The sequence below is a fragment of the Felis catus genome, chromosome A2 (assembly GCF_018350175.1).
Source record: "Felis catus isolate Fca126 chromosome A2, F.catus_Fca126_mat1.0, whole genome shotgun sequence".
Lineage (NCBI taxonomy): Eukaryota > Metazoa > Chordata > Mammalia > Carnivora > Felidae > Felis > Felis catus.
Window position 1 is genome coordinate 164,465,829 of NC_058369.1, and position 18,138 is coordinate 164,483,966.

Here is an 18,138-nt window from a genome sequence, read left to right on the forward strand (position 1 = left end):
GCTTTTTATGCATCTATTGAGATAACTGCACGATTTTATCCCCCATTCTGTAAATGTGGTTGTCACAGTGACTGATGTGCACACAGCCACCCCTGCACCCCTGGGATAAAACCCACTGGATCGTGGTATGTGATCCTTTTAGTGCACGGTACCTTCACTTAGCTCATACTTTGTTGAGGGTTCTTGCACCCATTTTCGTCAGGAACACTGACCTAGAATTTTCTTTTCTTGTGGTGTCCTCTTCTGGTTTTGATATCAGGTTTTGATATTTGCTGGCCTTGTAAAGTGAGTTTAGAAGGGTTCCCTCTTCTGGTTTTGTTTTTTTTATTTTGAAAGGATTGGTACTGGTTCTTCTTTAATTCCCCTTTAAAACTACTTGATTATTGTCTTAATTTGGTTATTATTATTATTATTATTATTTTTAATGATTTCTACTTCCTTGGGGTGCCTGGGTGGCTCAGTTGATTAGGTGTCTGACTTCAGCTCAGGTCATGATCTCACTGCTCATGAGTTCGAGCCTCACGTCGGGCTCTGTGCTGACAGCTCGGAGCCTGGAGCCTGCTTCGGATTCCGTGTCTGCCTCTCTCTCTCCGCCCCTAACCCACTCACGATCTGTCTCTTTCTCTCAAAAACAAACATTAAAAAAAAAAAAAGATTTCTACTTCCTTATCGATATTCTCCATTTGATTAGACAGTGTCATTATGACTTCCTTAATTCTTTAAGCGTTTTTTCAGTTCTTTGAATACATTTGTAGCTGACTTTTGCCTACTCGTGCAGCATCCGGCTCCTGTCATAGACAGTTTGCTACCTGCCCTTTCTCATGTGTATGGGCCACACTGTCCTGTTTCTTTGCAAAATTGGTCAATTTTCTTGGCATAAGTGATACTTCAGATAACATAGTAGCTCCAGTGCTGATCTCCCCTCCCCCACCCCTCAAGGCCTGTTATTTCTGCTTATTTTCTTAGTGGTTTGGCTGGACTGTCTTCCTAAAATCTATTATTCCCCTCTGCAGTGCGTGACCTCTGAAGGCGCCCATCAGAAGGCACAGCCCCAGGCGTGTGGTCACCTCTCCTGATGTCTCAGTTAAGCCTGCCTGTCACTTCTGGTATCACACCCAGCTGTTAGTTTTCACTAATTGCTGGCAAATCCTGGGCTGTTTTCAGTGAGATCCTGGGGCATACATTTCCCCACAATGGGATCCAATTAAATTCAGGCCCCTTTGCAGGAAGTGGAGTTTGAGGCCAGACTCGGAGTTTTGTTCTCATGCCAGTAGGGGCTCTTCTCAGCCGCCTCATTCCCTGGTTCCCTCTGGTAAACTTCTGGCTGATTCAGAATTTAGCTTTTCCCTCTGCCGAATCTACCAGTCTCCTCTTTTTTTTTGTTTTTTTTGTTTTTTGTTTTTAAAGTTCATTTATTTTGACAGACAGAGAGAGTGAACAGAAAGGGGCAGAGAGAGAGGGAGACAGAATCTCAAGCAGGCTCCACACTGTCAGCGCAGAGCCTAATGCAGGGCTCGAACTCACGGACTATGAGATCATGACCTGAGCCAAAGTCAGATGCTCAACCAACCGAGCCACGCGGGTGCCTCCTGGACAGCTGCTCTCTTCAAAGCAATGTTTACCAGTTACAGAGAGTTCACTCAGGAGGTCTGCACAGAGCCGTAAAACCACTATTCCAGAAGTCATCTCAATGGATTAGATTTTTTTTTTTAAGCCTCATATTCTATTTAAGACAAATTGTATCCTAAGGCTTGGAAGGGACCTCTAGTACCAGTAAGATCAACCCGTCAATTAATGAAGACATATCTAAACATTCTCGATATTCGTAGTCCCTTTATCTCTGCCTGGTGACAAGTTATTCATGACTTCCTACACAGGCAACTGGTTTGCTGCTGGACAGCTTAAATAAATAAGAAGTTCACTGTGACCTGAAATATGCCTGTAATTGATAATATTTGGAAAGCATATAAATTGTCTAATCCTTGTATTACACAATCCTTCATATATTTGAGGCCAAGCATCAAATTTTCCTTTACTCTTTTTTTTTGAAGTTTATTTTATTTATTTTTGAGAGAGAGAGGGAGAGAACATGGGGGGTGGTGTGGAGAAGAGGGAGAGAGAGAGAATCCCAAGCAGGCCCAGTGCTGTCAGCATGAAGCCTGATGCGGGGCTTGAACCCACGAACCATGAGATCACGACCTGACCCGAAATTAAGAGTCCGATGCTTAACCAACTGAGCCACCCAGGCACCCTACTCTTTTCTTAATTAAATACAAAAACCTAAACGAGATCGGAGTAATTCAGTGCATGAGACTATTATTTTCGATACAGACGGGTAGGAAGTAGATAGATACAGCATAGGTTAATATAGACAGATGATTAGAAGAAGGCCTTCCAAAAGACTTGCAGAATTGAAAGATTCCATTTAACCAGCTAACATTTGGGCACTTTGTTCCATAGTGCACTCCTACGCCTGGTGGTTCCCCAGTACCAGTGGAAACCAAAGGTGGGGGGGGCCAGGTGAGAGGTTTCCTAGGGGAGATTCCCAATCCTCATTCGGACGCATCACCCTTCCAGTCAGTGTAGGTGCCCTCACAGCCTTTTCTTTTCTCCCTCAATAAAGACAAAAAGAAAGACTGTGGTGCAAACTACTCATAACACTTTCTAGGTCTTAGGTGACCAGAGCCGCTCAAAAGGGGACATTAAATTAAGCCTGCATCTAAGCTAGAAAGTATTTAGCTGAAGACCTTGTGTTTTTCTTCACTATGTCACGTTAAAACATATTTGAAATTTACATTTGGAGCCAGAATTTTAAAGGGCGTCAGGAGGTTTTCCATTGGTACTGTGCCGTAGTAAGTTGGTATCCTCCTCCAAGTTCCATTTTTCCAAAGAATAAAACCTTATAACGGGATAGAATTTCAGCCTGGAGTTTCATCTCTATAACTACTATTGAGTTCCACTATGGGTTACAGGCAAATCCTTGTTTCTAACGTAAAAGAGCCAACATTTTTTGGTTTGAATACTCTCAAATGCAGTGGATTCACATGTGATACTTGACTTCCTAGTCTTGCCCCATTTTCCCATCACAAATAGCTTCTTATTGGGAAAAAAGGAGGCTGAGTCTTATTTTGTGTTGAAATAACAGGGATACCTGGTAGAGAGAAGGCACAATGGCTCTATGGGCTAGAAAATGGAGATAAAGAAAAAAAGTTTCAGGAATAGGGTAGATTTTAGGGTAGCACAGAGAAGTCTGAAAATCCCAAATTCTCTAAGGGCAATGATTATCAAAGTGCAATCCCAGACCAACATCAAAAGGACTACCTGGGGGCTTGTTAGAAATACAGAATCTCAGACCCTACCCCAGACTCAGAGAATTAAAACATATATTTAAAAAAAAATGGTAATTTGTATGCACATAAAAGCTTGAGAAACACTGGTAAAAACATCAAGAGTTTTATTTTTCTATGCCACATGGTCTTGCTTTATGTAGGACTCTTAAAAATATCTCTTATTTAATTTTTTTTAACGTTTATTATCAAGAGACAGAGACAGAGCATGAGCGGGTGAAGGGCACAGAGTGGGGAGACACAGAATCAGAAGCAGGCTCCAGGCTCTGAGCTGTCAGCACAGAGCCGGACGTGGGGCTCGAACTCACAAACCGCGAGATCATGACCTGAGCCAAAGTTGGCTGCTTAACTGACTGAGCCATCCACACGCCCCTATCTAGGACTCTCTGTCTCTCTTTTAAAAAAATGTTTTATTTATTTTTGAGAGAGAGAGAGAGAGAAAACCATTAGGGGAGGGTCAGAAAGAGAGGGAGACACAGAATCTGAAGCAGGCTCCAGGCTCTGAGCTGTCAGCACAGAGCCTGAAGCAGGGCTCAGACTCACAAATCAGGAGATCATGACCTCAGCCAAAGTCAACGCTTAACCAACTGAGCCACCCAGGTGCCCCTAGGGCTCTCTTAATAGACACCCTAAAGTGTAGTTGGACTTAGGAAGTATTTGGAAGAGGACTTATGATCACATAGGATAAGGTGGTGATATATGCTGTTCCTTTCTTAGTTTACAGCTTATCCTAATGACTCAGTCAAGGAATGTTTAATAAACTCCTATGAGCAAGATACCAAGACATGTGTTAGGTAAGATACGTGTATATTTTTACAAAACCTTAATTTTGCGATTGGGAGATAGGGTATTCTCAACATAGGAGGCAATCCCAACAGCATCCTGTTAGACTCTAATATTCTAAACATTTTTAGACTCCAACTAGCTGTCATGAAAAAGGGACATGTTGCTTTAATAAATGTTTCATTCAACCAAATGTAAAACACACGTTATTATATGGAATTAGATTTGTTCTTTCCCTGTGCACATCTTGCTCTTCATTAGATGAAGCAAATTTAAATGCCACATTGAAAATTCAAGAGTAATTTCAGAAGCTTTCTGTTACACAAATACTTTAAGTTTTAATCATCGTGTTGTATAAGGAAAACAATAATGGGTGTAGATAGCTGAAAACAGGCTGTACAGAAGCTGCAGTCACTACTTAGACGTCAATTCCATTATGTGCCAATGAAGCTGATTATCTTTTTTAAAAAGTCAGGCTATCCTACCTTTTTTTTTTTTTTTAATGTTTATTTATTTTTGAAAGAGAGAGAGAGACAGAGGTTGAGAGGGGAAGGGCCAGAGAGAGAGGGAGACACAGAATCTGAAACAGGCTCCAGGCTCGGAGCTGTCAGCACAGAGCCCGAAGTGGGGCTTGAACTCACGAACTGCGAGATCATGCCCTGAGCCGAAGTCAGACACTTAGCCGACTGAGCCACCCAGGCGCCCCTATATTAACTTTTCTACCGATACTGGCCAAGAGTAATCTGCTCCCCTATGAACCAACCAACAGTTACTGATTACTGAATAGCTACTATATAATAAACACTGAGATATAACAGTATAGGACACAAAACTTGTTCCCCAGGAATTAGAGTCCAGACCCAAAGAAAAAGAGACGCACGTAAAACTAATGGCCAAGATGGTAGAGAAGTCTCAACCGAGGGACACAGACGTGTGTGCAGAAGTTGACTTTGGCCTTAAAGGATCAGGGGAGCTTCACAGCGGGTAAGAGTTGAGCTGGATGTTGAAGCTCAAAATAAGTTGAACAAAATGATAGAATGAATTACCATCCTGAGTGAAAGACTCTCCCTCATCCAATGCTCTCATGGTGCTTTTCCCAAAAGAAACATTTGCGTGGGACTCTCGTATCAGAGATCCGATTCCAAGGTCCAGCTCCGTCAATCTCACTAGAGTAACCTTACTAACCATCCAGTCAAGCAAACATTCAGTTGTGGATGCTTACTTAGCTAAGCTGCAATGGAGTCTGTTCATCTGGCAAAATGCTAATGTATTAGCTTCATTTCATTATCCTTGTGAATTTCTTCCACCTTCTTGGGCCAAGCAGAGTTCCAGTTGAAAACAGTAACATGAAACCAGGCATCGACATCCCCCTTTTACTGTCTGCTCGCAGTGTCCCCCCAGGGCCATGTTCTTCACAAACAGGGCTGTAAAAATGTACTTGGCAGATGGATTAACGAAATGAACAATTCTCTCTAGCTCATCTTCTCTAGGTTACAAGCAGAGAAAAGTATCCAACAGTGCAAGAAAGAAGGGAGGCTGGGATTGGAGTCCCAGTTGCATTATTTTTATTACCAGCAATATATTTTTTTGTTTGCCAATCAACCTAATTTGCTTGGAGGCCAAAAGAGAAGGGGCCTCTAACACTATGCCAAAAACTAACTTTCAAAATATTAAAAACATGACCTCATACAAATATAAAATGAACATTCGGGTGCCTGGGTGGCTCAGGTTGGTTAAGCATCCAACTTTGGCTCAGGTCATGATCTCATAGTTCGTGGGTTTGAGCCCCATGTCGGGCTCACATGTAAGTATGTAAACGAACATGTGCCCAAAGATTTTATTCAGCTCATTAGTTAATGAGGGAAATGGCAAGAGTGGGTCCAAGTGAGAATGTGAGGAGTTAGGTATTTATAACAATTTAACAGAGGAGCGTTAGAATAAGAGTATTAGGTTATATTTAAAACTAGTTAATGTCCCACAGGGCCATAAGCCACAATCTCTGGAGTTATCTTTCCCACTAGACGGAAATTATTTGCAAAATTTCGGACAAGAATCTACAAGCTGACCTCTGGTCCTACACAGCTGTCAAACGACCCGGTCAATAGACAGTCAAAGGTGCAAGCTCGGTGGCACACCTGAAGAGCACCCAGTAACCTCTTGGGTCTGTTCCAAATTGAGTAATTCTTCTGATACTCAGAAGAGGCTCTCCAAAGGTAACGGCAGACGCCCAACATCAGAAGACAGTAGTATGCAGATCTTTTTAATGTAGATGACATTGGACCAATTATAAAAGAACATGGACGTGGGTGGTGCCTGGGTGGCTCAGTCGGTTGAGCCTCTGTCTCGGTTTCAGCTCAGGTCATGATCTCATGGTCCGTGGGTTCAAGTTCCTCGTCGGGCTCTGTGCCGACAGCTCAGAGCCCGGAGCCTGCTTTGGATTCTGTGTCTCCCTCTCTCTCTGCCCCTCCCCTGCTCGTGCTCTCTCAACAATAAATAAATATTTAAAAACATTTTTTTAAATGGGTACTATCAAATTGCTATGATATGCTTATTTCATTGCATATATTTCATAAATTTTTATTTTAAAATATTAATGTCAAAAATCAAACCTTTGGCCAATATTTTAAACTTATGAATTAAAGTTCTGAATGTCAATTCAAAAATCTCCAAATTTCATGCAGGGAGCACATGAGTGAGTTACAAAGAAGCCCAGTGATCCTAATTTGGTCGTTCTGTTTCATACATAAGCGATTAAATGATTTGCATACAGCCACAGACCCACTTGACTATAGGGCATCAGAAAGATTCTAAGACTCCTGATACCTAAGGGCTCCTTCCAATCACAGATTCCATTGTCTGTAACTTTTATACATTTTCTTCCATTTTAAACGCACTATTTGCATAATCCTTTGTATGAATATTCTTTTCTTTTTAAGTAGGCTTCATGCCCAGCATGGAGCCCAAGGTGGAGTTCGAACTCACAACCCTGAGACCAAGACCTGAGCTGAGAGCAAGAGTCAGATGCTTAACCAACTGAGCTACCTAGTTATGTGGCTTTTTAAAAAATGAATATTTATTTAAATGAATATTTAATTTAATCCAAATGAATATTCTTGTATAGTCAAGAATCCTCTGTAATAAAAAAAATACCTGGCTCTCTGGCATCATTTAGATTTTTCTACAATGAACTTGAATAGACAAACCTCTATTTGATAATGCAGTTCGAATTTTAAGTGAGACGAAGCATATCACCCTATAAATAATTCGTACACTAACATAGACTTATAGAGGTAGGAGAGACCTCAGAGGTCATCTGGTCAGAAAAAACACAAAAGAATAAACTAAGTCACGGAGAGGAAGACTTCAGGAAATTCTGGGCCATATTTGAAATGTAAAGATATGAATTATGTGACCATCTATAAGTATTTCTTAATCTTTTAAAAGAGATCCTTTAAGAAACTTTAAAATAAATGAATGGAATCTAATAATTTAAAGCTCAAGTGCTGTTATTTCTACAAGATCTTGGATTATATGTTCATTTGTTCACTGGAAGAAAAATCACATTTTCATTTCTTATATTTTATTTATATTAGAGAGAGCACTTCAATATTAATTCAAATATCTATCCATTAAATGCAAAAATATTAATGCAATATTAAAAATGAAATTTAAATGGAAGCAAGGGACTATCACATTAACGTTCCCATGGCAACTCTCACTACACTTTTCAGCTTCTGAATTGTAATATGGTCATTTATTATAGGCTCATATAAAATATAATTTTGCAAATACTTAAAGATGTATAGGTTAATTCATGTCAATTCAAGACTTTAGATACAATGGAATACAATACATCAGGCGAAGGACACTATAAATATTAACCCATATTCTTAATTTAGACATACCTACATCAAACAGATGCAAACTTCCTAATGTTGAATGATTTGTTACACTCACACAGAGGGCAGAGCATTTTGCTGTCCCCATCACAGTTGAAATTTTATCTCTATGTTACTTAACTACTCATATACGTGTGGTCAGTGCCTTCCTCTTTAGCTTAGCAAGAATTTGAAATTATAGATTACAAATTTTGCCATACTAAGGCAAAATGTTAATTCATTGGTGCACACACATTAGAAGTCCGGGAACTGAATTACGCAGGAGAGCAAGATACTGCCAAAGCCTCACCTTTGTCATCGGCTCTGCTGCTTTCCCCAGCCTTCGGCGTACATGTTAACATATTGAGAACTCAAAAAAGTAAACATCCTTTAACCGAGCAATATCTCTTTATTCATCTAAAGGAAAGAACTGGACTACTACAAAGCTGTATGTATAAGGACTTAGAAAAATATATAAACGATAAAAATGTCCCTCGATAGGAGTGGGTTCAGCAAACTATGATGCACAGGGCTTTGAAGGTGATTAGATCAATATACTGATGTGGAAAGGTGTCCACAGCACATTGTGACCAAGTATAAAACACTATGTACAGTGAGAAAACAAAACAAAACAAAAGCCAAAAACACTATCTCAAAAACAATGTGGATATATGTATAGAGAATGGTCCAGAATGATATGCTCCCAGATTCTGGATGGTGGGATTATGACCGATTTATTTCTTGTTCAAATGAATATAATTAGAAAATAAAGTATAAGATGTAAATAAGTTAAGTATCCTGTTGTTATGGAGGTGGAGATGCTAAGACCCTCTTCCACTGAAGGGATTAAATTAGTATAAACCTTCTTGAGAAATCTGATACCCTGAAAAAGTGGCAGCAAATGTATTTCTATGTTCTATTTTTGAAAAGTAATTGGGAAACTGGAAACCACTGAAACATGCAGGAATGATTAATAAACATCTATAAAAGGGAAGGCTGTATAGCCATTAATTCTCATACTGTAGACTATTTCTATGGGAAAATATTTTTTTTAATTATTTGAGATTTATTCATTTTTGAGAAAGAGAGAGAGAGAGAGAGAGAGAGAAACTCCGAGCCGGGGAGGGGCAGAGAGTGAGGGAGACACAGAATCTGAAGCAGGCTCCAGGCTCCAAGCTGTCAGCACAGAGCCCAATGCAAGGCTGGAACCCACGAACCATGAGATCATGATCTGAGCCAAAGTCAGAAGCTTAACTGACTGAGCACCCCCATGCACCCCTCTATGGGAAAGTATTATTGATAGCACGTCAGATCAGGATGGTCCTGGCTACAAGGAACAGGAAACCTCGACTCAGTTTAAAGTATAAAATTTCTGGATAACCCCAGCAGCTGAACATACCCATTTACCTCTTAATTCTCCTGAAATCTGACTCCACTGTCAGGAAAGGGGGCTGGGTTGATAAAAACCCATACAAAGGAAGGAGGAGAGAAGACAATAGCAACACAATTTTTGAGGCTAGAAAGCTGGTGGGAGGGGGTAGGTCTGTGCACCTAGTAAACAGGTGACGTGGAAGCCGAAGCAGGCAGCCCACAAACATGCCGATTTACCCACCGGAACCCAAAACACGCTCAAGAGCTGAACACATCTGAAAGTGTGAGCACAGTGGGAAGGGTTCACGTGAAAAACAAGAACCCAGGGCTCCCTAAGAAATCAAAACCTACTTGCAGATTTCAGAGGCCAGCGGCCCTCCCACATTCCATCATCCAACTTTTACAAAATGTGGAGGCCAAAGCACCTGTGTCTGTGTGTCTGTGTTACGATTACCGTCACGTATGTTAGGATTACCATAACACACAATAATGAGTTGAGCTATATTAGAAATGAACCTTCATGAACGGATTAGAACATCCCCAAATCTCATTCGGCCGTCTCCTGCCTTTCTTTCTATTTGTGGATTGACTGATTGATTTCATCCAAGTTAGTTAGCATGTAGTGCAATGATGATTTCAGTAGATTCCAGGGATTCATCCCCTATGTATAACATCCCGTACTCATCCCAAGTGTCTTTCTTAATGCCCCTTACCCATTTAGCCCATCCCTCCAGGAACCCACAACCCCTCCAGGAACGCTGTTTGTTCTCTGTTTAAGAGACTCCTATGTTTTGTCCCCCTCCTTATTTTTGTATTATTTTTGCTTCCCTTTCCTGCCTTTTCTAATTTTAGCACACAGTTTATGCTTATCTTTGAACCTTATTTTATTAAAAAAATTTTTTAATGTTTATTTTTTTCTGAAAGGAAGAGACAGAGTGCGAGAGGGGGAGGGGAAGAAAGTGGGGGGACACAGAATCCGAAGCAGGCTCCAGGCTCCGAGCTGTCCAGACAGAGCCCAACGCGAGGCCCGAACCCACAAACTGTGAGACCGTGACCTGAGCCAGAGTCGGACGCTTAACTGACTGAGCAGCTGCCCAGGCACCCTTGAACCTCATTCTAGAAAGGAAGTCCACGTTAAAACTTATGAGTGTCCACAGCAGCATCATTCATAATAGCCCCAAACTGGGAACAATCCAAATGTCCATAAATGATAAAGACTTTTTAAGTAGTATATTCTCACAATGGAATATTATACAGTAATACAAAGAGACTAAGTACTGACATGTTGCAACATGCATGAGTCTTGAAAACATGATGCTAAGTGAAAGAAGTCTCACAAAAGGCCACATATTGTGTGATTCCACTTATGTGAGACACCCAGAACAGGGAAATGTGTGGAGACACAAAGTAGATTGGTGGTCACTAGGGGCTGAGGAGAGAGGGGTATGGGGTTTTTTGGGGGGTGATGAAAATTTTCTAAAATTAAATAGCTGCACAACTCTGAACATACTAAAACCACAAAAATGTATACCTTAAATGGGTGAATTTTACGGTATGTGAATTATATTTCAAGCTATCAAAGAACAGGTATTATACTGAATGTATTCGCTGGCAATATTTTAAGAAAGTTCAACATTATGTTTAAAGATTTATCTCATGTTTGTGCACTCCACAGTAGTGCATTCAATTTGAACTATGCTGAGTGCTTTTTTTTTTTTTTAATTTTTAATGTTTATTTGCTTTGAGAGAGACAGAGTATGAGCAGGGGAGGGGCAGAGAGACAGAGAGGGAGACACAAACTCCAAAGCAGGCTCCAGGCTCTGAGCTGTCAGCACAGAGCCCAACGCGGGGCTCAAACTCACAAACTGTGAGATCATGACCTGAGCTGAAGTCAGATGCTTAACCGACTAAGCCACCCAGATGTCCCGCTGAGTGCTTCTTAGTAGGAATATTGTCTGTTTTATCCATGCTATGGTGAGTGGATGTTTTAGCGGGTTCTGACTTCTGCTGTTACGCACAATGCTAAGATATTTAGACATCTCTCCCGATGCACAGAAACCACAACTTCTCCAGGACATATACCAAAGCAATGGGGTGTGTGCGCTTAACTTGGTAAAAATAATGGTAAGTTGGTTCCCAAGGGCTGTACCACCAGGATTTCACATCTCCACCAGCACTGAACTGCAGCAAGCCATCACTGCGTGGGACTGTCTGCCTTTAAGTTTCTGCCCTCCAACTATGTACGAAATGACATCTCACTGAGTTAATTTGTTTCAAATTACCAAAGAGATTGAACCTCATTTTATGTTTTTTGGTCACTCCTGTTTCTTCTATGAAATGCCTCCAAAGTTTTGCCCATTTTCCTATTCGTTAATTTTTCCTCATTGCTTTGTGTATATATCATATGTTCACACAGCGTTATGTACATAAAATGAATGAGAAAAGTTAAATTATTGGGGCACCTGGGTGGCTCAGTCAGTTAAGTGTCTGACTCTTGATTTCAGCCTGAGTCATGGTTTCACAGTTCACGAGACCGGGCCCCACATCCAGCTCTGCTCTGAAAGCACAGAGCCTGCTTGGGATTCTCTCTCAAAAACAAAAACAAAAACTTAAAAAAAAAAAAAAAAAGCTAATGAAGAGAAAAAAACATATACATGTATATATGTATATTCATATGTGTGTGTATATAATTTGTTTGGGATATTGAGTGTGCTCACATGAACTGCAAATATACTGTTTGTAGCTTTTCGCTTTATCTTTTTTAGAGAAAAATTGAATTTATCTCCTTTACAATTAGTTTTTATGTGTGAAGTACTTCTGTACAATATCACAAATATATTCCCATATATAGTCTCCTCTGGCTTTTAATTTTTTGCCTTTACATCTACGTCTTTAATCATTGGAATGAATTTTTTTCAAATTTTATATAAGGATCCAGCTTTTTTTCCCATGTGTATCATCTATTCTTGCTACAACTTGACCAGTCTATTTTTTCCACAATGGTTTGCTACTTTTGACATTTATCAAACTCCACAGAGGGGTGGATTTGCTCCCGAGCGCTCTTTGGTTTACTTGTTTATCCTCGTACACAACTTTAATTACTTTAGCTACAGAAGCGCCTGAGTGGCTCAGTCAGTTGAGTGTCCAATTGTTGACTTCAGCTCAGGTCATGATCTCACAGTTCGGGAGTTCAAGCCCCACATCGGGCTCTGTGCTGACCGTGTGGAGCCTGCTTCAGACTCCCTCTGTCTCTCTCTCTCCTCTCTCTCTCAAAATAAATAAACTTTAAAGTATGATTACTTTGGCTGTTTAACATCTTTCCGTACAATAGGGTAAATCTTGCTACCTCTGTCTTCTTTGAGAACACAGTCTCAGAAGTGACCGCTCAGACCTCCCTTGGAGAGGGGATATGCCAGAGTGAGCTGACAGCCTCAGCTAACTCAGCTAAAGCACCTTCTGGGTCTGCAGCAGCATTTGAGCTGAGATCATGCTCTTCCAAGGCAAGTAGCCACGGCGGGGCCATTTTGGCCTGACGTGGGACTCTGCACCGGAGCTCCGCGTCGGTCGGGCCAAGACGTTCTCGGAGCTGTGCTGCCGGTCTGAGGTTCATTCTGCCCATCCTCTTCCTCTGCTCACCTGTGTCAGACCTGCATCTCCACCTGGAGGCCTCTCCTCTTCCACATTTTACACTTCCAACCACATCTCGGCCTCGTGTCTCCCGGAAGACCTGATCTGAGGGTCTTGGCTATTTTTGACGCCTTGCTGTGTTAAATTTAAGAATCAGATTGCCAAATTCCAAAATGAAAACAAAACCAAATACTTTGTTGGGGATTTTGACAGAAATAACGCTGGATGGATTTATCCATCGCAGAACTGACATCTGTAAATTACTGTCTCTCAATCTATGAACACACTCTCCCCACTTATTTAGGTTTTCTTTAAAGGTTCTTCTGGGGCACCTGGGTGGCTCAGTCGGTTGAGATTCCAACTCTTGGTTTCAGCTCCAGTCATGACCCCAGGGTTGTAGGATGGAGCCCCGTGTCAGGCAAGGAGTCTACTTAAGATCCTCTGTGCCCCCCACCCCTCCCCATAATGAGCACGTGTGCACTCTCTTAAATAAAAAATAAATAAATAATGTTGTTCAGTAGCAAAGAAAGAACCAATTTAAAAACAAAAAACACTTTTTTTAAAATTTATTTTTATTTTTTACTTTAGAGAGAGACAGAGAGAGTGTGTGAGCAGAAGAGAGGGGCAGAGAGACGGGAAGAGAACCTTAATCAGGCTCCATGGCCAGCAAGGAGCCTGATGTGAGACTCGATCCCACAACCCAGGGATCATGACCTAAGCTAAAATCAAGAGTTGGATGCTCGACGCAGCCACCCAGGCACCCACCAAAAATCTTTCAATACAGCATTATAATTTTACCCAGTGTCTTGCAGATTTTTGTGAGATTTCTAGGAATCTCATATTTCTAGTTATGGTTGAAATTGTATATTTTTTAAACTCTATTTTTCTAATTCTGCTGGTATTTAGAAAAATTTAAATGTTGATCCTTTAGCAAATTTGCTAATAGCTTTATAGACGATTTTAAGTTTCCATGTTGTACAATTGTACCATCTTGTGAGATTTGTTTCTTATGTCTTTTATTCATTTTCCTTGCCTTACTGTGCTGCTGACACTTTCAGTGCAATGTTGAATACATGTGACAGATTTTAAACATTTTTTAATGTTTATTTTTGACGGAGAGACAGCATGCAAGTGTGAGCGGGGGGGGGGGGGGGGGGGGGGGGGGGGCCGAGAGACGATAGAGAGAAAATCCCAAGCAGGCTTTATGCTGTCAGCACAGAGCCTGACTTGGGGCTCGAACTCAGGAACCCCGTGAGATCGTGACCTGAGCCGTAATCAAGCTGACTGAGCCCCTTGTTTTGTTGATTTTAAAGGGAATGCTTTTATTTCACTATTAGTAATGTTTACTATGGGATTTTTTGTAGACACCTTTATCAGCTCAAGGAAAATTATCTTCTATGGTATCAATATGATGAAAAGATACGTTAAAAGCTTCTGTGTCTACTGATATACTATTTTTTATATCTGTGTGAAATTGACATTGATTTATCATGAAGATACTGAATCCTATCAAATACTTCTTCTACATTGTTTGATATGATCTTATTTTTTCCCATTAATCCAGTTTATATGGTGAATTATACTGATTTTCAAATGCTAAACCCATCTTGTGTTCTTGGGATAAATCCAACTTGGTCATGTAGTATCCTATTTATATCTCATTGGATTGTTGATTGTGTTCAGTATTTTTGCATATATGTCCATCAGTAAGAAGGGCTTGTAATTTCCCTCTCATACGTCTCTGTCCAGTTTTGCATCAAAGTGTTGGTAGCCTGATTAAATGAACTGGAATCTGACCCTCTTTTTTCTATTATTCTCTGTAAGAGTTCAAATAAAATTGACACCATTCTTCCTTCAAATGCTTGATAAAACTCATTGGAGAAACTATCAAAGCCTGGAGTTTCCTTACATCTTAAATTTCTGATCCAATGGTTTAATAGTGATAGACTCTTGAGGCTTTTAAAATGTCTCCTTATGCAGACTTTAATAAGCTGTATTTTTCTACTAATTTGCCCATTTTACCACTTTTCAAAAAGCTTGAGCATGAAATAATTCCTAATAACTTATCTTTTGAAGGTCAGTAGAATCTGCAGCAGTGTCCCGTTTTCATAAAAGGTAATTAGTTGAGGGACACAATGTGAATTTAACTTAAGTTGAAAAAAAAATCCCTTAGGGGCTCCTGGGTGGCTCAGTCCGTTGAGTGCGAAACTCTTAGTTTCAGCTCAGGTCATGATCTCACGGTGCAAATGAACCTTGCATGGAGCTCCACACTGGGCCTGGAGACTGCTTGGGATTCTCTCCCTGTGCCCCTCCCCTGCTCAAGCTCTCACCCTTGAAAAAAAAGAAAAAGAAAAAGAAAAAAAAAATCCTCAAAACATAAAATAATACCAGGTATTTAGACTGATACAATTTCAATTACCTACTTTACATGCATTACACTAAACAGGATACCCCGACATTTGACTTTACATAGTTCCCTTCCCCCACAAATGACATTGTTCACACTATCAGTATTTATTTAGATTTGCTCAAGTGCTTGCTATTTTCTCTGCTGTTACTCTTTACATCTCAGACCTGTGATAATATTTCCCTTCCTTAAAGTTTGTCTTTTAGAAATTCCTTTAGGGGGCAGGTGGGTGACTAAGTTGGTAAAGCGCCCGACTTTGGTTCAAGTCATGATCTCGTGGTTCGTGAATTCGAGCCCCAAGTCAGGCTCCGTGCTGACAGCTCAGAGCCTGGAGCCTGCTTTAGATTCTGTGTCTCCCTCTGTCTCTGTCCCTCCCCTGCTCACATTCTGTCTCTCTCAGTCTCTCAAAAATAAATAAATGTTAAAAAAATATTTTTTTAATTCCTTTAGTGAATTCCTTTAGTGTAGTGGTAAATTCTCAGTTTTTGTTTTACATCTGAAAGTGTCTATTTCACTTCATTCTTGGATAATCCATACAGCAGAGAAGTCTGCCTAAAATGTTTTGGAATGGTATTAATAACACAACATTTAGGGGCGCCTGGGTGGCTCAGTCGGTTGAGCATCAGGTTCAGCTCAGGTCACGATCTCACGGTCCGTGAGTTCGAGCCCCGTGTCGGGCTCTGGGCTGATGGCTCAGAGCCTGGAGCCTGCTTCCGGTTCTGTGACTCCCTCTCTCTCTGCCCCTCCCCCGTTCATGCTGTCTGTCTCAAAAATAAACGTTAAAAAAAAAAAAATACAACATTTAATACCTAAACGCTGAAAACCTTACACAAGGGAAGCGTGAAGGTAAACACTACCTTAATTTTGTGTAGCATTTATCAGATGAAAGTCTGCAATACCTTTCATATGCAGTTTTCTTTTACTAGAGTCTCACAAAGATCCTGAGAAGTTCACCCTTGTTTTTACCGGCAAATGGAATAAATACTCTAGGATTTGTTATCCTTCACTACCATTATTCTTTTGGTTCTGACCAGCATCCCAGTATCTGCTATCTGTGTAACTTCTTCCCCTGTCAGCCTCATTCTTTTTATAAGTATTAAATTTTCTGTACTGTTCAAGAAATCCCATTGGTATAACTTTTAGTTTAAAAGAATTTTTTATTAACCAGGGTTCTTAATTCCTTCCAACATGTCAGATAACAAATCTTTTTAAGATAACTAAGTCTTTGGTCTGACACATTAATATATAATTGATAATTTAAGTTAATATAAAAGTTCATTATTTTTTAATCATGTTCCCGAAGAATAAGTTATAAATCTGTGAATAACAGTCCATTAAGTTAATACTTCATTTATATAGAGGAGAAATGGAAACTATCATATTCTAAGGATAGAATTCTGCTAAGAATTGCTAAGTTTTTTTGTATACGCATGTAACGCATACACCCAGAGCTTGACAGGGAAGGTAACAGAATTTTCCTATCTTTTCCTAACAGCTAAAAAGAGAAGTACTGTAGAGCAAGAGATCTTCAATCCTACTGATCACACACTTATCTAAGGGAAAAGTAAGCATATTCCTCCAACATACAAATATTTATAAATTACTTATGTGTAACGTGTATTGCATGTAATAAAAAACACAAAAATATGAAGTGAAAAAGGATGAAACTAGGGATCAAATATGTCATATTTTAAAACGTTTGGAAGTTCACTAGTAGTCAAATAAAATTTATTGCAGGCGTATGGGTGTGGGGGTGTGAATGGCAGGAATGGGGACCAGTGTAATTAACCAGATTACCAATTAGACTGCCATCGTTTTAAATTTCACCATGTGGCTGGAGAGCAAATACTGGGCCTAGACGTGCTGTTGGTCTGACAACTTTTTATTGTCTGCTGATGGCTTGGTTTCCCCTCGACCCACAATAGAAGTAGCTCCCGGACCAGGATTTGTCGTTGATTAGGGAGACCATCCCAGGAGGCCCCATGAGAGTGCAGTGCCAGGGAAGCACGCACGGATGGCTGCTGTAGGCAACTGGGAACCAATCCTGCTGGGGCCACTCTCAGAAGCCTTCGTGTGCTCTCAGCTGAAGGCCAAGGAAGTTGGGCGTTCACTGGTTCAGGACTGCCCGGCCCAGCCCGCACGCAGCCCAACAGGCTCTGGTAGCCAGGAGACACCTCCAGAGTCCCTTGGGTTCCGGAAAGTGCAGGGACACCAGCGGAAGCCCAGGCACATGGGCAGGGCTCAGGCAGCGTATGCTAATGTCTGCCACCCCTGTGTTAGGAAGAATGTGCGCTCTAATCTGCTTCTTTGCAAGGTTCTTTTTAAACCCTTAAAAAGAATCTTTGTTAGGTAAGTTAATTCACACTTAGTTTCTAACTAAGGAGGTAACACCTAAATGAACACACACACAAAAACACCACGTCAATTCTTTCCACTCTTCCCACAGGATACCTCAGAGACGTATATGACAGACACCCTGACATACAGACTGATGAGTCTGAGTATCAACTACTGACATAATTTAATCTTTTCTTAGCTTAAACTGCAGAAGTAGAGGTTCTAAGATTTTCTTCCTCTCCACAATACACTGTGTACCCCTGAGACACAGGCCCCCCATTCTGGCCCCATTCTGGCCATTCCTTGATCAAAGTATAGACAGCCCTGTCCAGCTCTCCGCTGGAAATAGCTAGACTATCCTAAATGGGTAAGAACATACTCGTAACAC

At 40.7% G+C, this 18,138-nt stretch overlaps 1 protein-coding gene across 1 annotated transcript in view; it reads right to left on the reverse strand.

The window, feature by feature from the left end:
* The window catches only part of LOC123378902 (X-ray repair cross complementing 2), a 46,846-nt gene that overhangs the window by 3,076 nt on the left and 25,632 nt on the right, over positions 1–18,138 (reverse strand). The window lies entirely within an intron of this gene.